Source organism: Neophocaena asiaeorientalis, unplaced genomic scaffold (assembly GCF_003031525.2).
Source record: "Neophocaena asiaeorientalis asiaeorientalis breed wild unplaced genomic scaffold, Neophocaena_asiaeorientalis_V1.1 scaffold110, whole genome shotgun sequence".
Lineage (NCBI taxonomy): Eukaryota > Metazoa > Chordata > Mammalia > Artiodactyla > Phocoenidae > Neophocaena > Neophocaena asiaeorientalis.
The window spans coordinates 3,772,645-3,793,548 of record NW_020175053.1 but is presented as its reverse complement, the minus strand read 5'-3'; positions in this window follow the sequence as shown (position 1 = coordinate 3,793,548).

Here is a 20,904-nt window from a genome sequence, read left to right as displayed (position 1 = left end):
GGAGGTTCCTCAAAAAATTAAACATAGAACTACCATACAACCCAGCAATTCCACTCCTGGTATATATTCAAAGAAAATGAAAACACGAATTAGAAAAGATACATGTACCCCAATGTGTATAGCAGCATTATTCATAATAGCCAAGATATGGAGACAATCTACATGTCCATCAACAGATGAACGGACGTGTGAATACACACACACACACACACACACACAGGCGTGCACCCACATGAAATGGAATATTACTCAGCCATAAAAAAAAGAGTGAAATTTTGCCATTTGCAGCAACATGGATGGACCTGGAGGGTATTATGCTAAGTGAGGTAAGTCAGACCCAGAAAGAAATACTGTATGTTTCATGTTTTGACTTATATGTGGAATCTAAAAAATTAAAACAAATGAATAAATATAACAAAACAGAAACAGATTCACAGATACAGAGACAGAGAACAAACTAGTTGTTACCACTGGGGAGAGGGAAGTGGGAAGGGCAAGATACGGGAAGAGGATTAAAAGGTACAAACTACTGTGTATAAAATAAATAAGATACAAGTATCTAATACATAGCACAGGGACTACAGCCAATATTTTACGATAACTTTAAATGAAGTATAAGCTATAAAAATATCAAATCACTCTGTTGTATACCTGAAACTAACATAATATTGTAAATCAACTATATTTCAATAAATAAAACTTTCTTTTCAAGAACAGAGGTCGGCAAACTATGGTCCATGGGCAAAGTCTGCTACCCATTTTTATAAATAAAGTTTTACTGGAACAGGCCATGCTTTCTCATTTATATATTATCTGTGGTGGCTTCCTGCTACAGTAGAAGTGTTGAGTAGTTGTGACAGAGACCATATGTCCTGTAACATCTAAAATATTTACTATCTGGCCCTTTGCAGGCAAACTTTTCCAAAAACCTCTGGTCAAAAGAGGTTATACTGTCTGTGGTAACAACTCCAAAAATCCCAGTGGATTCACACATTTATTTCTCACTCCCAAAAGGCCAGCTGTGGGTCTGGAGAACCTCCAGGCATGCCGTTCTCTGTGAAGTAACACAAAGTAAGCTGTCTCAATCCCATGGCTCTGCCATCACAATGCAAAGCTTCCTGGATCCCCTGGTGAAGGAAGAAAGCAGTGTTCTCACCCCCCCTCCCCCTGACTCCACCCATAGAATTTCAAGGGGACCAGGAAGTATAACAGTCTGGATGGCTGGAAGGAGACAGAAACCAGATATTGGTAAGAATTATAATATCTACCAAACAGACTTTATTACATCTTTGTAATTTCTTTCCACTCCTATTAAAAAGTTTTTATTTGGTTGTTAAAATTTCAACATGTATTGATAGGTTCCTATGGATGGGTTTTCTCCACAGGAAATGCAATGTAATAAATTATGCCCATAAACTTTCTGTGAGGGACTCATTCATGTGTTGCTGCAATGAAGTCTATTTAGCAAAAGTTTTGTTTTATAACTGATGATCTTTCTATATTAATATTTTATTTTTGCAGCTATATCCATACATCAGATTAAGCTGTTATTTTCCCTTTTTGTACTGTCTTTATCATATTTTATGTTAGGGAAGGTCTCAATTCTGGTACTCATTAAAATCACTTGGGGAGCTTTTGCAAAATACTGATGTCCAGGTATTTTGGATAGTTAGGCAAAATGAGGAGACAAAGGAATATGTTCCAAACAAAAACAGACAAAACTTCAGAAAAAGAACTAAACAAAAGAGAGATAAGCAACCTTCTAGATAAGGAGTCAAAAATACTAGTGATAAAGCTACTCACTGAACTCAGAAGAATGGAGGAACACATTGAGAACTTCAACAAAGAGGTAGAAAATATTAAAAAGAGCTAATCAGAGCTGAAGAATATAATAACTGAAACGAAAAAATACACTAGAGGGAACCAAGAGCATATTAGATGATGCAGAAGAACAGATCAGTGACCTAGAAGACAGGCTAGTGGAAATAACCCAATCGGAATAGCAAAAAGGAAATAAATGAAGGTATTTAAGAGACAACATCAAGCTTACTAACTTTGTAGTATGGGGGTCCCAGAGGAGAAGAGGAAGATAAAGGAACATAAAACCTACTTGGAGAAATAATAGTTGAAAACATTCCTAACCTTGTGAAGGAAACAGACATCCAGGTCCAGGAAGCACAGAGAGCCTCAAACAAGATAAACCCAGAGACCCACACCAAGATACATTATAATGTCAAAAGTTAAAAAGAGACTCTAAACAGCAGCAAGAGGAAAACAACTGGTAACACTCAGAGGAGCCTCCCAAAGACTATCAGCTGACTTTTAAGCAGAAACTTTGCAGACCAGAAGGAAGTGACGTGACATATGCAAGTGCTGAAAGGAAAAAACTTACAACCAAGAATACTCTATCCAGCAAGGTTATCATTCAAAGATGAAGGAGAGGTAAAGAGCTTCCCAGACAAGCAAAAACTAAAGATGTTCATCACCACTAAATCAACCTTATAAGAAATGTTAAAAAATCTTACTGAAACAGAAAACACTATAACTAGAAATATTAAAATTATGAAAGAAAAAATTCTGACCAGTAAAGGCAAAAATATAGTAAAGATAGTGGATCAACCACCTATATCACTAGTATGAAGTTTAAAAGACAAAACTAGTAAAATCATATATATCTACAATAATTAGTTAAGAAATATACAAAATAAAAAGATATAAAATGTGACATCAAAGACAAAAAATGTGGTAGGGAGAGAGTAAAAATGTAGTACTTTTAGAGCACACTCAAACTCAAGCAACCATCAGCTTAAAATAGACCACTATATACATAGGTTGTTATACAAGAACCTCATGGTAACCACAAACCAAAAGCCAATAATAGACACACACAAAAATAAATAAATAAATAAAGAGAAAGGAACATAACACTAAACACAGTCATCAAATCACAAAGAGAGCAAAAGAAGAAAAGGACAGCAAAGAACCACAAAAATAACCAGAAAATGATTTTTTAAATGGTAATAAGTACCTATATCAATAATTACTTTAAATATAAATGGACCAAACACTCCAATCAAAAGATATAGGGTGACTGAATGAATTTATCAACAACAACAAAAAAACAAGACCCATATATATGCTGCCTACTTCAGATCAAAAGACACATACAGCCTAAAAGTGAGGGGATGGGAAAAGATATCCCATGGAAATGGAAATGAAAGGAAAATTAGGGTACCAATACTTATTATATCAGATAGAATAGACTTTAAAACAAGGACTATAAGAAGAGACAAAGAAGGGCATTACATAATGATAAAGGGATCAATCCAACAAACAGATATAACACTTATAAATATATATGCACCCAATGTATGAGCACTTAAATATATAAAGTAAATACTAACAGACATAAAAGGAGAAATTGACAATAATACAATAATAGAGTATTATGCTAAGTGAAATAAGTCAGAGAAAGATAAATACAATATGATTTCACTTATATGTAGAATCAAAAAAACAAAACAAGTGAGCAAACATAACAAAACAGAAACAGACTCACATTTGCAGAGTGAACTGGTCTTTGCTAGAGGGGGCAAGAGTGGGGGTGGGGGGAGGTTAATTGAAATAGGTGAGGGAGATTAAGAGGTATAAACCTGCAGTTATAAAATAAATGAGTCATGAGGATATAATATACAGCATAAGGAATATGATCAACAATGTTGTAATAACCCTGTATGGTGACAGATGGTTACTAGATTTATCGGGGTGATCATTTTGTAAAGTATTTGATTGTCAAATCACTATGTTGTACACCTGAAAGTAACATAATACTGTATGTCATCTATACTTCAATAAAAAATTAAAAATAAATAAATTTTAAAATAAATAAAATGTTTTTCAGGAGAGAGGGTAAGATATACAGGGGATACAATAAGAAAGTCTAACATATAAATAATTAGAAATTCATTAGAGGAGAAGAAGGAATTTAGGTAGAAGCTGTCTTAGAAGAGATAATGGTGGAAAATATTCCCAAACTGATGAAAATATCAAGTCACAAAGAGAAGAAGTCTCTCAAATCCCAAACAAATAAACAAACAACAGCAACAAGCCCACATCTCATTGCATGATAGTAAAACTGCTAAAAACAAAAAGACAATAAGAATACCTTAAAGAAGCCTGAACAAATAGACAAATTCCTTTAAAGGAGCAATAAATAGACTGATGGCCGACTTCTTACAGAAACAGTGGAAGCCAATGACAATGGAAGCATATTTTTAAAGGACTGAAAGAAAATAATGGCAAACCCAGATGGTACACCCAGCAAAAATATCCTTCCAGGGCTTCCCTGGTGGCACAGTGGTTGAGAGGTCCCCTGCCGGTGCAGGGGACACGGGTTCGTGCCCCAGTCCGGAAGGATGCCACGTGCCGCAGAGCGGCTGGGCCCGTGAGCCGTGGCCGCTGAGCCTGCGTGTCCGGAGCCTGTGCTCCGCGACAGGAGAGGCTGCGGCCGGGAGAGGCCCGCGCACCGCAAAAAAAAAAAAAAAAAAAAAAATATCCTTCCAGAATATAGGTGAAATGATGACATTTTCAGATAACTTTTATAAAAGGCTGTAGCAAGGGCAGGCTAGGAAGCATCAGAGCTCAGGAATACTTTTCAACCACAGCAGCATCGTTTGGGAAGCATTTCTCTCTCTGCCTGGTTTTGGAAGCAGTATGGACACCTTTGGTCAATTGTGAGGCGTGGGGAGGCTAGGAGGAGAGAAGTTCTGAGATTCTTAGTCTTTACTTCATGGTCCCAAGATGACCACTAGAGGTAAAGCCAACCAAATTCACGTTTCAGTCTGGAAAATAACAACAGGAAAAAAGTGATGGGAGTGAAAATAAGAAAATGAAATGTCCCAGAAATTTCCAGCAGTCTCCCACTTACTTCTGACTGTTCAGTAGCACATGATTATGCGCCCCCCAACGAGAAATGTCATTGTTTTCGTCCAGCAAATGCTACTCCAAACAACAGCAGGCTCTGTGGGTGAAGAAGGAAGGGAGAGTGGGGTGGAGAAAAGGCAGGTAGGGCTGCTGCAGCCATGCCAGTTTCACAGGAAATCCATTATCCTAACTTTGTAAAAACTCATTGTCATGCCTGCTTGGATTTCCAAAATGTCTTCTACTCAGAGCAGTAAACATCTTCTTAAAAGTTACATTCTATTCTCTGAAAGTCTGTGTGGAGTTTTACGGTTTGTTTGTTTGCTTTTTACAGATGCTTCCCGGCTGAATCTATAGAACATGGTTTGGACACCACAGAGATTGTTTTATTCTTTATGGTCAATAAAAATGTCCTCTTAGAAGTCAAAGAACATCATTAGAAATGGAACGCAGAGGAATAAACCTAAAACTGTTCCCCAAAAGTTAAAAATCAGATTTTTTAAATTGAAAGTGTCCTGAGGCATCATTCCTTTCCATTGAGGTAGGTCGAGGAAGTATATTTACTCATCCTTAGGATAAACCGTCTAAGGGTGCTAATGAACTCCACCCAGCTGTGCTCTCTGCACAGCCTAATGAGAAGCAGACGGTCCCAGTGGCCCCCCGCCCTCTGCTCTCCCTTCCAGGCAAACAGCTTCAGAAGGAGCTGTTTGCAGAGGGGGTCAGTCATTCCCTTTCTCCTGGTTCACTGTGCCAGGCAGAGGGGAAGGCACCCCTTTCATTACAGCAGGGCAACACTGTCCTTCCCCTCCAGACTGGCCACGAGACCAGATTTCCACCTCTGCCCACCTGCCCATGGTGTAGGGTTTGCACATTTGAGGACAGAGATCCAGTGCCAGCTCCACCCCTGGAACAGGTTAAGTGCCTGACAATTAGCTTTTGATTGTGGAGGCACCCACCTCAGAGACTTCCAGCTACACAACTAGGTGAGGAGCTGGCCGCCCACCCAGGAAGGTCCCCTCTCAGAAGGCCCTGGGTGACCCGGGTAAGTGACCACTCAAGTAATCCCTCTTCTTCCTTCCTGTACCCCAGTTCCCACTCTTATGCTTTAAATTCGCCAATGAAGAGTGAACCCACAAAACCTCACACGCCCAACCTGGGACCCTAATAAAGGCAGAGCCCCAGGTCTTCACTCCCTCCCTCCCTCCACCCCAACCTCGATGTGTGGCCCCAGGTGTGCTATGCGTCCTCCAGGACCTGTGAGTCATGAATCTTTTTTCCCAAAGTTCCCTGACAGTTGTCGCTGAGGTGCATCCTGCAGTCATAAGACCCACAAGGCCCGGTCCAGCCACATCACTGGATCCTGGTCAGGGAAATGTCTGTGGAGGCTGCTGCAGGTAGGATGGCCCAGGTGAGCACCCCAGGCATCCCTAGCCAAGAGCATCACTATCATAGGCTGAGACTGACAGGTAACCCTCTGCTATAGAGACACGTACAGCAAATCCTAGCTTGTGCACTGCAACAGCCCACTTTAAAGACCATGTTCCTCTGTGGTGTCCAGAGTGACTGGCCTGGGGCAAGAGGCCTGAAAACCAGGTTTGCTTACCTGTTGGGAAGGGTATTACGACTTCCTTTAGTTTTTAAAAAACCAAAGTTGGAGAATTCCAATCAATTTCACCCCCTCCCTGTCACTAGGATTAGACCAGAGGGGTGGGGGGAGGGGGGAGGGTCAGCAGGCCTAGAACCTTCTGAAAGGCCACCAGAGAGGCCCAGGCCAGCTTGGGACAGCCCAGCCGGCAGGGTCCTCATGGGTCACAGGTCACAGGTCCTGTGGACCCAGTTGGAGCAGCATCCATGGAGGGTGGGTGGACTTGAGGACATGCATCTGCAGAGCCCAGCCTGCCTGCGGGCACCGAGGGGCCTCAGATACCCTTCCCCACTGCCACCAGTCACCTCCTGCACTCACTCCATCAGGTAGAGCAGGTGACCAAGGAGGGGAGGAGAGAGTGAACAACTATAAAAAACACAGCATGGCCTGAAGGGATTTTTTTTTAATTATTGGATTAAGACTAGATTTCAGGAAGAACTAAAAGTGCATTTCCCTTCATCCTCTACATGCAGGGGAGGAGGTCGGTGAGAATGGTCACTTCACCTATAAAACAAAGAAATTGCCATTTCTCAGTCCTCTGAGCCAAGAGACAGCAGGAACCACCCTCCCCTGCGGGTGGAACCGGTGCCGTGTGACACCAGGCACTCGTTTCCTGTGACCACTGTGACAACTCACAGCAATCTGACTGGCTCAAAACAACACGGGTTTATTATCTCACAAGTCTGGAGGTCAGAAGTTCAAATGAGCCTCAAGGTGTTGGCAGGTGGTGTCCTGTCCAGATTCCTCAGCCTGTAGCTCCCTCCCCATCCTCAAAGCCAGCAGCCTCGGGGGACCCCTGAGGGTCCAGGGGAGGGTCCCCAGTCCACGGGGCCCACTCGGATAATCTGGATAATCGCCCTATTTTGAATTCAGCTGACTAGCAAACTTAATTCCATCTGCAGCCTTCACACCACTTGCCATGGTCCACAGCACACCCAGTTTCCAGGGTTTACAGCCTGGACATCTCTGCGGACATTATTCTGTCTGCCGTTCTGAGGGACCTGCTTCCTCCTCTGAGAAAGCGGGGGGCATGGGCTTGTTGGAAGGATGGCGTGAACCGTGAGTGAACTGGCGTTCACCCAGTTTGTGGAGGGCTCCACCCTCACCCAGCAGGGGCCCGAAGCCTGCTCTAACCTGAGCACCCCTCCAGCACCCCCGTGACCACCCCTCCAGCACCCCCATGACCATCCCTCCAGGCAGAGAGCAGAGGAGAGCTAAAGCTTTCAAAAATCAGAAAGGTAATGAGACCTCTCTCATTAGAGTTCAAAACATTAAACTCAAGACAATTATGCATTAACACTTTTAACAATAGAAAGTGGAGGAGTTTTTGCTTTGAAATTTTCTGTTTTTAAGCTCCTGTTCAAGCTTTGCACTCCCCTTGCTAGAGGTTCATTCTGACAGTTGGTACATAGGACAGGCCTCTTACACATTAGCCCAGGGGGCAGGAGGGATACATAAAGAACCCAGAATTTATCCACTTCAATTATTAAATGAAAAGGCTGTTTGGGACTTCTCTGGCAGTCCAGTGGTTGGGACTCCGCGTTTTTACAGCTGTGGGCCTGGGTTCAATCCCTGGTCAGGGAACTAAGATCCCACATGCCTCGGGGCATGGCCAAAACATTAAAATTTAAACAAAAAAAAAAAGCTCTTCAACATTTGAGTGAAGGACCAGATACAAATCAACACATAACACATTAAGCAATTATGAGACATTATAAAAACTTAATGCTTGCAATGAAAGTTAACAATGAAATTAAAGGTATTATTTTATAGCATCTTTTCATTAAAGACATCACAAGGGTTTACCCACATTATTGCTATAATTATCCCAATTTTATAATGGAAAAACAAACTTTACATCAACTATCTGTTGTCTTCTAAGGGAGAGGAGAGAAGTTTTGTATCTACCCTTAGAATCAAGACAGACGTTTCCTTCGGTTGGTAACTACACTTTGAATAAAAACCATAATAGTCCGATTTGTTTGAGATGATAAACCCACTAGCTGGGGGTTTCCGGGGTCCGGCCTCAGGACTTAAGATCGCACTGCCGGGACTTCCCTGGTGGCTCAGTGGTTAAGAATCCGCCTGCCAATGCAGGGGACACGGGTTCGAGCCCCGGTCCAGGAAGATCCCACATGCCACGGAGCAACTAAGACCGTGCGCCACAACTACTGAGCCCACGTGCCACAACTACTGAAGTCTGTGCGCCTAGAGCCCGTGCTCCACAACGAGAAGCCACCGCAACGAGAAGCCCGCGAACCGCAACAAAGAGTAGCCCCGGCTCGCAGCAACTAGAGAAAACCCGCGCACACAGCACAGCGAGGAAGACCCAACACAGCCAAAAATAAATAAATAATTTTTTTAAGGACCACACTGCCACCTGGTGGCAGGATCGAGTTTTACAATGATTCATTTTGAGAGCCTGCCAGACTTTGGTTTGCAATGAAAAAGCGGTTATCATTTAACTTCAAGAAAAATGAAAGGGTCTGAGGGACAGGGGGTTGGAGGTGCCGAATTAAAACAAAACGTCCAAATCTTAGAAAAGCCATTAGTCCCATCCCTCCTGGGGAACAAAGCCCGACCCCACTGACACCTGGAACCCTGGAACCCGGTAAGTGGCCTCTGGGTGCCCCTGGTGGAGGAAGCAGCACACTTCCAAGATCCTTCTGTTTACCTTAAAACCAGCCGTGCCATTCAGCCAAAACCAAATCGACAAGGCTCTGAGGTTAGGAAGCCAAATGCAGTTATTTACCTACTTTTAGAAAACCTGAAAGCAGCTCCAAGCACAGGTGCCACGTGAAGCCAATGAATTCTGGTGACCCTCATTTCAAACATGTCACAACAGTTAAAATATTGGGAAAAAAAGAAAAGTAAGAGAAAAAAAAATTGGGGCTGAGGTTTTAAGGAGAATTTCCTAAGACAAGGCGATGTAGCCAACAATTTATGGACAAGAAGAGGACGCGCTGCTGCATCTTGGGGTGAAGGTGGGAAGAAGACTCTTCCCTGATGTCTTGGGGAAGGGCTCTTGGCAGCGGGTATCCTCAGGCTTCAGGATCCAAAACACTCCCCAAGACGATTCCTATCTCAACCCAGTACAATCCACACAGAACTAGAGTCAGGTATAAATCTGACCAAATTATCCACGTTGAGCCCACGCTATCTCCATCACTGGATGGTGGGCTTTCGCCAGGCCTGCTCCCTGAATGCTCACAGGGACACCCCGGGGAGCGGGGCCGGCGAGGGCCCAGAGCCCCTGGGTTTGGCCTGCTACCCAGCCCTGCCCTGCTGACCTTTCAAGCCAAGCCTAGGATCTGCAAGACCAGCAAGATGGAGTGAAGGTCTTCCACTCGGTGAGCACAGCTGGTCACAGGCCCTTTCATTCTCTCCACTCTGGCGTTCGAACCCACTGAAGACTGAGGGGCAGGCGGCAGGGCAGGAGGCGGGGGTGCCACCTCGCAGGCTGGCGAGGAAGACGTTCGGGAGTGGGTGGCCGCCCAGGGATTCCTGCATCGCGTCGAGTGAATTGTCGCCCGTGAGAAGAGCCTCGGTTCTGCTCATGGATCTACCGCTCCTGTTGGAATAGAGTTTCCAGGTCGTTGTAGTTCCCCTACAAAATCAATGAAATCAAACCCCTTCCCAAAATAAGGAGTGACATGGCTGGAGACCCAGGTGAGTTTTAAATTTAAGTGAGTATCTAAGCAAACGAGGGAGGAGAGGAACCAGACTGCTCTTGGCACGCCTCTGCCTGTCCTAACGCACAAAAAGGAGGCCTCGCTCAAAAACGAAGAAAGGAATATTCCCAGATCATCCCAGTTCTGTGCAAACACACATAAAGGGAAACTACCAATTTTACCACAATGCCTGAGTGTCCATTTGGAAATCAGCACCATTCTTACACTAAAAAGCTCCAACTATTTTCCACAAATGATCAAAGATTTATCAAAATACACATCATGTGTTTTACTTGGTGACGCCTCCTCTGACAGCGAGGGACAGAGTCCCCGTTTCTCGAAGGCGCAGAGGGACAGCCATGGCATCTGCTTCTCCAGGCAGCGTGAGTGTGGGAACCACTCCCTCCACCCTTGTTCCTGGAGGTGCCACCCCTGCGACACAAGGATAAACCCTCCTGAGGGTTAAACTTTCAAATCTACTCGGTAGAAATTAGGTGCTTCCACAGAGCTTGTAAAAACTAGAGGTGTCACGAATCAGGAGAGACTGAGGGTTAACTTCTGAGACTTAGAATCCTACCTGTGTGAGCTGAAATGGTGCACCTACCATTTCAGCATTTCTGAGACTTTCTTATTTAATATTTTTTTGTCTTTTTTTGTTTGGGGATTTTTTAAATTTTGTATTGGAGTATATAGTTGATTTACAGTGTTCTGTGAGCTTCAACCGTACAGCAAAGTGATTCAGTTCTACATATACATGCATCTATCCCTTTTCCGATTCTTTTCCCATTTAGGTTATTACAGAATACTGAGTAGAGTTCCCTGTGCTATACAGTAGGTCCTTATTGGCTATCTGTTTTAAATATAGTAGCGTGTCTATGTTAATCCCAAACTCCTAATTTATCCCCCCACCTTTCCACTTTGGTGACCATATTAACTTTTCACATTAATGGGAAGAGTCAGCATCCATGACGATGGCTGTCCCATGTGGTGCTCGTCCTGGACAGCTGCTCTTTCCAACAATCTACACATATTCCCCCCCTTAGTTCAAGAGCCACCTTCAGAACCACTCCCCTCTTTACAGAGGAGGAAACTGAGACAGCAAAGTTGAAAGCTCATCCAAGGTCACATGGAAGCCAGCGCTCAACCCTGGCCGTCTGATGCGAGCCTTAACCACAAAGCCTGTGAGTCCTCTCCCCACCGTCCCTTCAGTTGTATCTTTATCCACAAACAAGGGGCAGGACCTCGTGGGCCTCTGGGCACCAGACCCTGAGGAAGACAATAGCTCTGTAGTCTTCCCGCGAAGAACCCATTTCTTGAATCTAATAGTGAGGAAACAGCAAAAAAAGCCCAAATGAGCAATTTTAAACGGTGGAGGTGAGGGAGGACTGTATCTTCAGAAGCCTCAATGTCATAAAAGTCAGAGGCTGAGGAACTATTTCAGGGTAAAGGAGCCTAGAGGGACAGGACGACCAAACACCACACGTGAGCCCAGCCTGGATCCTGCACTGAAGCAGAGATGCTGTAAATGACGCGGACAAAGTGTCCAATCAGCGCTCGACCTCCTGAGGTTGCCAACTGCACTGCACACCCGTCAGAGGAGAGCTTTCCCAGGAAACCACACGTTAGTGGGGACGGATGGATCATACATGCTCCACGCCACGTGCAACCTAGGCTCGGCTGGTTCAGAGAAAATAAAACGTGGGTGCACGTGTGCATGGGTATATACGCGCTCGTGTGAATGTGCACGTGTGTGTACGTGTGCCACACGCCGGTAGTGCGTGCCTATGCATGTGTGCATATAAAATGTGTTCCTGAGGTTGCCAACTGCACTGCACACCCGTCAGAGGAGAGCTTTCCCAGGAAACCACACGTTAGTGGGGACGGATGGATCATACATGCTCCACGCCACGTGCAACCTAGGCTCGGCTGGTTCAGAGAAAATAAAACGTGGGTGCACGTGTGCATGGGTATATACGCGCTCGTGTGAATGTGCACGTGTGTACGTGTGCCACACGCCGGTAGTGCGTGCATGTGCATGTGTGTGGAGAGCGAGCACAAAGGCTGAAGCCAACGAGGCAAAATGTTAGCGACTGACGAATCTGCCCAAGGGGTGTATGAGTGGGTTTTGTGCACCATTATTTCCAAAACTGTTTCCAGATCAAAAGTGAATTCTTTCAATAATTTTGTTAATTGGCTTATAAAGACACACGTTGACTTTAACAGTATTTATATTTACACTAAGTATTATGTTAAGTATACATATCTGATACTCAGCTCAGCATTAAAGCTGTTAGTAAGTTGTCTAAGGAGTGGGATATCGGAATTCTACTATAGGCTTTCCCATAATTTCTAAGCTTCTAAAATCAGTTAGTGTTACCTTCATATTCAGAGAAAAAGAAATCAAAAAACAAAAGTGCATCACGTGTAATTCTCACTGGCTGCTTACCTGTAAGAACAGCCTCCTTTAAATTTTTAAGATAGTTTTACATTTTCTAACTCAGGATCATCCATTTCCACTAAGCAGCTGTTGGAAACTTCTAAACTCTTGCTGTATCTTTCTGATACGTGACTAAAGGGCAGAGTATAAATGCAATTTTAATATGTTTATTATGTTCCCAAAACTATGCTGGGTTCTTTAAAATGCCCTACAGTCCTCACCACACCCCCTCCCTGGCTTACAGAGGAGCGTGACCAGCAGGCGTGCTGCTGACGAGGGGCCCTTGCAGAGGCTCCACTGTGTGCCAGGGCAGAGCTGAGATCCGAATCCTGGCTCGTCCCTCCTCTGAAACCCACGCTGTATCCTGCTGCCTCTACAGGTTCAGTGAAAGGTGTCTGCATTTGGCCAGATACTGTTTCAGCTGCAGAACTGGCTCCTGACTTTATCATGTCAAGCCAATACCCACTCTGGATATTCCACTTGAATTCTTGGCCCAAATAATCAGACAACTCGCCCACCATCCACCTCACTTGTAGGTGGACAGTACCTGTTTCCATCTGCTAAGTGTCTGCTCTTCCAGCCACTTCGCACCCGGTGAAGCAGCCTTACGAGGGGAAAGCTGGGGCACAGGAACAGAAACGCCCTGGGTCGTAACTAGGGAAGTGACCAAGCCCAAACCATAACCTATGCCCTGTCAGCCCAGGGCCCAGGCTCGTAACCTCTTTGACAGGCTTCCTTCCCAAGCCACTCATGTTTCATACTTTTAAACTATAACGCTGAACACCATTTATATAGCTAGTCACCTAAGTTATTAGCTGGTCGAAAGCCCAGCTATAAAGAGCCTGGACTGCAAAAACACCTTAAATTCTGAAACCATATTGCGGCCACGCCTCAGCTTCTAGCCACTAATGCAGTGTGTAATAAGTGTGTAGTGCTGTTCTTGACGCCAAGATTTTCAAAAGCAGAAAACTGTTTAATACTCTCAGTATTGAGTGCCTGAGACCAAAGCGAGCTCTCGTTTTTACTGACCGCCATTAGGCCACTTTCAGTTTCATCCCCCTCCTTCTCAAAGGCGCAGGGCACAGGGGAGGCCCACGCCTGGGACCCGGACTCGGCTCTGCACAGTGGGCCTGGACAAGCCCGTTCCTCCCAGCTCTTCTCCTCTGTTAAAAAGTTTAGAAGTTTGTTCCGGAAAGGAGATTATATAAAGCACCTGACATACAATGGGTACCCCTGAAAGTAGCTTCCGTTGCTCCTCAAATTTTAAGGCTGCTTGACCACGTTTTGGACCGTCTGGGCCCAACCACCTGTTGACTAAGGTACAAGTGTGTTTAGGTATCTTTTGCTTCCCGAGAACAGGATTCCCCTGGATCCCACCATCCAAAACTAAATCCCAATCTGGTGTCATCTCACCCCAGCCCACGGCCACCAGTGCCTGGCTCAGGGAAGGAGTCAACGTCAGTAACATGTGATGAAGACCTAAGCCAGGTTCGCAAGCTCAGGTGAATCCGGGAATTGCCCAGGTAACTCAGAAGTCAAACAGTCTGAAACAGGAAGTCAATCTTATGTGGGAACCAAATCCGTACCTTGAGGTTTTCCAAAGTACGAATCCCCAGTTTTTATGTAAATTTCTCCATTTCCAAAACATGGAAGGAAAACCACCTCCATCCACCACACACACGAACATAAGAGTCCGCAGCACGTGCACCAACAGCAAGGACGTGCGGCCACGCGAGGGTTCCTCACGTGAACGTGCACCCTTCACCTCCCTCCCCTCAGACTGACCGACCTCCTTCCCTAGTTCTGTGCGCATTATGTCCACACAGGCACACAGAGCAGGTGGCTTTTAAGGCAGCATTTGTCAACAAACCCCAACCCTGAGAGATGCAGCTTCAGCAGAAGTGGCGGGACCTTTGGGAGGTCCTGGTGTCACAATTTCCGCACTAGATTTGTCAGTGACAGAAAACATTCCTACGATGGGTCCAAGCTGGAGAGCAGAGGAGAAAATGGTGTATTAGGTCACAGAACACGTACAAGACATCCCGAGGGGATACTTGGAAGAGTGTGCGCTTCCCAGTAAGAACTTTTAGGTGAGGGGAGAACTAGAGAAATCATATTCTGAGTAAAGGACACGTTTACGTCACCGTTTAAAACATGCAAAACACTCTATATGCTGACCGTTACATACAAGTGGGGTAAAATCTTGATGCGAGGATGAGAATGGTCCACATACATTTTGGGTCAGTGGCCTGCCAGAGGGAAAGGTCATCAGGGAAGGGTATAAAGGGGACGTCGGTTATTATCTTTGATGATTTACTTTTTAAAAGCAGCCGAGAAATCTAAGGCAAATATGGAAAAATAAAACATCAAAGCTGAAGAAAACTTCACAGTGAAAAAAATAAAATCCGAGGAGGGAGGCGACCCCATTCTGCAGGCACTACAGCTTACCTTACCCCCCACTGCAGGGTGGGGAACACACCAGCTTCTGCAATGTCCTTTTTTAGAGTTAAGAGATCTAAGTACTGGATGGAAAGAAATATTTACATATTTAAATAGTGTGAACACTACCCGCTGGGAACATTTATAGCATTTACTGCCTCAACCAAATGCAGAGATGTTATAAGACTTGTTAAAAACTCAAGAACGGCAGCTGTGTCCCTTGCACGGCCTCACCATGCCAACATTATAAAGATGAACACACAAATTTTTAGCACTTTATAAAGTCCACACCCAGAACCTAAGTATATATTCCAATATACTTATCTCTCTGAAATTCCACCCACCACTTGTCTGACAAAGGAACACTTTACCCAATCAAAAACTAAGGTTCTTATTAAGCCATTTCCTCATTACAGAATGTAGAATCTTGATAAGAAACTGATTTCTTAAAACATGGAAGGAAATTCTCCGGCTGACAAATTCCATGGGGGCAGCGGGGCGGGTCTCACAGTGTAAGAGCATTTTTCCCTTAAGAGAGAATTCATTTAATTTGATAAATTAAACATGATCATTAAACTTTTACAAGAAATTCTGAATTTTATTTCAATAATTTCATAAAACTTAGTTGATGGCAAAGTACAGAACAGCAGCCAAAGAAATACTTTGCAACAAAGCTCTCCTTTGCTTCTCAAAAGTTTATCTTTAAGTTGGATTTTTCAAATTAAGTATTTCCCTAAATTTAAATCAAAGTAGCTTGATACACACCCTCATACATTTATCTATTACATATTACACATTTAAGGATACACACTTTGGATGAAAATAGTACACAATGAAAAAGCAAGTTTGCCCCCAAAACTACATTAAACTCTTTATATAACCCCTGACAAACCTCTACGTCTTGAAACATGGAATGTACTAAAATGAGTAATTCTTATTGCTCAGGAATGTAAAATAGACAATTACTTGCAACTGCAACTCTCCATAACTTGTTTTGGAACTTAACTGTCAATAATTTCTCTCTCCCAAAAAAAGATCTATATTTTTTCTCAAGGTCCTTAAGTGTGTACATTACCTGACATCCTTTGTTCTCTGTAGGATTACAAAGAGTATCGAGATTTTTTTTTTTTTTTTGCGGTACGCAGGCCTCTCACTGTTGTGGCCTCTCCCGTTGCAGAGCACAGGCTCCGGACGCGCAGGCTCAGCGGCCATGGCTCATGGGGCCCAGCCGCTCCGCGGCATGTGGGATCTTCCCAGACCGGGGCATGAACCCGTGTCCCCTGCATCAGCAGGCGGACTCTCAACCACTGCACCACCAGGGAAGCCCAAGTATTGAGATTTTAGACCATGAATTATCAAAACCCACACACTTGGTTTAAATAATCATTAAATCTTTAAGGACCATATACAGAAAAGACTGAGGCCACACTGTTCTACAGCCTTGAAGGTTACATAAACCAATGAGTTCCACAGCCCCCTTCTTTTATTATAACGTTAATAAAGTTGTTTAGTTATGCTCATACTGGTTTTATTTAAGAGCTGAGATTGCTAATGGCCAGTTACGTCTTCTCACTTCTTTGGTAGACAAAAGCAAGAAAAAAAGTCTTAGAAAATCTAGGGCCACAAGGTTCCACAAAGAAATGTTACAGTCTGCCCTCTGTCATCTGTGGGCTTCGCATCAGTGTATACAGAGAGGCTGACTGTACTCAGCCATTTTATACAAGGGACTGGGCATCCCTGGATCTTGGTTTCCACAGTGAATCTTGAAACCAATCTGCCCTTGGTCACAGAGGGACAACTGTACTGTCTTTACAGTGAATCAAAGGCATCACAAAAGGACCACACTAGAGACAGTACCTGATTTGGACAGGATAGAAAGCATCTCCTCTGCGTGGTAGACTACAGTGGTTAAGAGCCGGCGCTCTTATGACCAGACCATCGGGATCCAGAGCCTGTGCTGTTACCTAAGGTTGTGTAAACCTGAGCATGCCTAACTTCCCTAAACCTGTCTGCTCGTCCCCTCCTAAGGACATAAGAACAGTACCTGTATCACAGGATCCAGGGGAGGATTGTGACTTGACATAAAACTAACACCTGGAGCACTGGGATAAGCATCTTGAAGACCATTTCATGCTTTGAGAAACACACGATGGGTGAAATAAATTGCTTAGGTGGGCAATCACTTTGGGTGTCTGCTAGCAAAGTGGTAATTAAAGCTCAACCCCACATTTCTGAAGTCATTTGCACAGACAGCTCAGACCTATTTGCAAGCAAAAACCCTTTACTGGTGTTCTAGCAACGCTAACTTCACAAAGACAGCTCTTGCAATAAGCAACCCCTCAAGCTGATTCCTGCAACTTAATGTTTTAAAAAGATTAACATATAAAGAACTCTGAAAATGCCAGGTTCCCTATGTCACAGGACTTAAGTCTTACTTGAACCTACTTGGTATCTTGTCTTTTGACATTTAAAAGCCTCTAAAGCAGTTGTCTTGGCTGCAGATTAAAATGACTGGAGCTTAAAAACAAACGACCGAGCCGGGTCTCCACCCCTGACCAATCTTCACGCAGTATATCTACAGGTACCGTCCAAATGTCAGGATACTTTCTGGAGCGCATCACACGTGTTAACACATGCTGTAGCTGCATACCACCACTAAAATCTAGCATAATGAACAGTTATCTTAGTAGTTCCCTGCACCTTTTTTCAAGGTGGGTGTTACATATAGGAACAACTGGACAAGAAGAAATGCAGTTTTAAAACAAGAGAAATGTGGTAATAGAAGTGTATGCGTAATTAGAAAGGGAATTACCTGGCCAACAGAGCTTTACATTGTAAATAAAATGTTCATAACCTTACAGTCACAAACATGATCATAAAAAGATTTTAGGATCATAAAAAGTACTTTTGCAGTCACTTATACTTGGTTTTCAATAAACCAGAGAAAGTAGATTAAAATTTTTAAAAAAAGATACAAGGTTGTATGTAATTTATGCTTAAAGAACACCAGTATTATAAGGAAATAAATGTTCATAAAAACCAATGCAGTTTAGCATTTATTCTTAAGTCTTACTTGAACCTACTTGGTATCTTGTCTTTTGACATTTAAAAGCCTCTAAAGCAGTTGTCTTGGCTGCAGATTAAAATGACTGGAGCTTAAAAACAAACGACCGAGCCGGGTCTCCACCCCTGACCAATCTTCACGCAGTATATCTACAGGTACCGTCCAAATGTCAGGATACTTTCTGGAGCGCATCACACGTGTTAACACATGCTGTAGCTGCATACCACCACTAAAATCTAGCATAATGAACAGTTATCTTAGTAGTTCCCTGCACCTTTTTTCAAGGTGGGTGTTACATATAGGAACAACTGGACAAGAAGAAATGCAGTTTTAAAACAAGAGAAATGTGGTAATAGAAGTGTATGCGTAATTAGAAAGGGAATTACCTGGCCAACAGAGCTTTACATTGTAAATAAAATGTTCATAACCTTACAGTCACAAACATGATCATAAAAAGATTTTAGGATCATAAAAAGTACTTTTGCAGTCACTTATACTTGGTTTTCAATAAACCAGAGAAAGTAGATTAAAATTTTTAAAAAAAGATACAAGGTTGTATGTAATTTATGCTTAAAGAACACCAGTATTATAAGGAAATAAATGTTCATAAAAACCAATGCAGTAGCATTTACTTTTTTATAAACTATTTTCTGAATTCCCTAAGATGCATACATCATTATTTCTACAAGCAGAAATGTAGGAAGCTAGAACTTTCTTTCCCTTCAAGGATGATGTTCAAACTTCTCTGCACCAGTTCCTGCAGGCTGGGCATTCCCAAGAGGCCACTGTTCCTGCACAGAACTCTCCAGAAGCACGGCTTCTACCAAGGTGGGCTCTCAAGTGTGGAACCGAAGAAGCAGGTGTCCCCATGTCCTACCAAGGAGCCCTTAACTTCCAGGTCACTAAGAAAAGACTACCTGCCAGCGGGACCCGGGTCCCAGTGACCGGCTGTTACTACCTGATAGAACATAAATACACACACCACCATCGTCTGTTGAAATCAAATTCCTTTTTGTTGCTTTTCAGAAAGGAAAACGACACTTCACCACATTTTTAAACAGTTTATTCACACAACAGTTTATTTTCCTTTGAAAGCTAGAATATGAAGATCATTTATTTACCTTATTTTGTTGTTTTCCCATATGGTAAAACTGGGCTTTCCCTAATTCTCATAAAGGTGAATTTTTAAAAATCTATGCACATACCAAAACCACTGAAAGGAATGTGCAAAGCTCTGGGAAAACTAGGACTTGAATGTTTTCAAACTGGCAGCAGACTAAAATTGGGGGATATACCCTATAAGGAACTGTATTTTTTATCTTATTGATAAAGGCTATTTTCAAAGTGGCATATTCTGAACTAAGATAACTGAAGGAGAAATTAAGAATATTATTTTTCTCTGACGAGAACTTCCGAATTTGATACATATTTTTTTCCAAGTGTCATTTCTTCTTTTTTTTTAAGGTAACATAATGCACACTCAGAATACAATTCTTAAATCTGTCTCTTGTAAATACAAGAATGGGCAAAATTAAGGTACATTAGTTACAGAAAGAATGAAGGAAGGTAGTGCATTTAGGTCAGGTAAGAACTTAAAGGCCTTATTTACTTGGTTGTGGCTTCAGAGATGGCAACGGTGTATTTCCCTCACGCTGACATTCACAAGTAAGCAGGCAGACAACGCAAAACTTTCTGAACATGTAAACGTAAGGAATGAGGACGAACAGTTTCATCTGCACGTTACCAGTCAATTAATACAGCTGGACTCTGTCGGCAGTAAAATAATTTGATCACATTTCGTAGAGCAGTTGAGGCTTCTGAACAGTCGGAGCATGTCCTGCTACACAAAGCAGTAAAGCCGCCCCTGTGGACTTGATTTTGCAGACAACACCCAGACTACATTCTAGCTCAAGACCAACTACTGCATTACGCATCTTGTGAAATGCCTCCCTAAAAATGCATTTATTTATTTCCAATTGGGAGGGGGGATTTCTAGCCTAAACACTAAAACCAGACATGTGTATGAGACTATTCCACAGCTGCCTGTGGTACAGTCTTATGACAGGAATCTCACACTCTGAGCATCTTACGTCCACTGTTCAGTCGTATCAAATTGCGGTACATTTTTTCCTACAAAGTTACCAGAAACAGACACTGAGCTAGAGTCAGGAGAACAGGTTTCAGGTCCAGCCCTGCCTCTGCCCTTGTGAGACATGAGGAAAGTTCTCTGAGCTCTCGTGAAGGCCTCAAATCCCTCAACTATAAAACAAAGAGGGTGAACAAAATGAACTAAGGAGCATTCCCATAAAACAGGCCTCTACTAAATTTCTGAGAACTTAAATTGTTTAAAAACTGATAGCTATGAAATCTCATGCCTGAGGCTCATCACCGCTAATGCTGATTATAGAAAGAGACTGAAGCCGAGGAATTAGTGACTCTGCACGGACGGGACGGAAATGCAAGGCTTGTTGGCATGCTTTCCCAGGTACCAGAGTGGGAAGGAGCTTTTACAATGACTGCGCCAGGCGGCACCTGCAGCACGTGCGGGGAAGACGTGCCCTTGTTCTTACTCTTGCACTCAAGCAAGAGGTTTCCTAGAAGATAACATACAGCGCAACACCACAGTACACGGGCTCTGACGAGTTCAAAACATACTTGAAATGAAAATGCAACCAAAATACTTCAGAGCATCTCACTCCATTATAAAAGGTACACACAGACCTGGGGC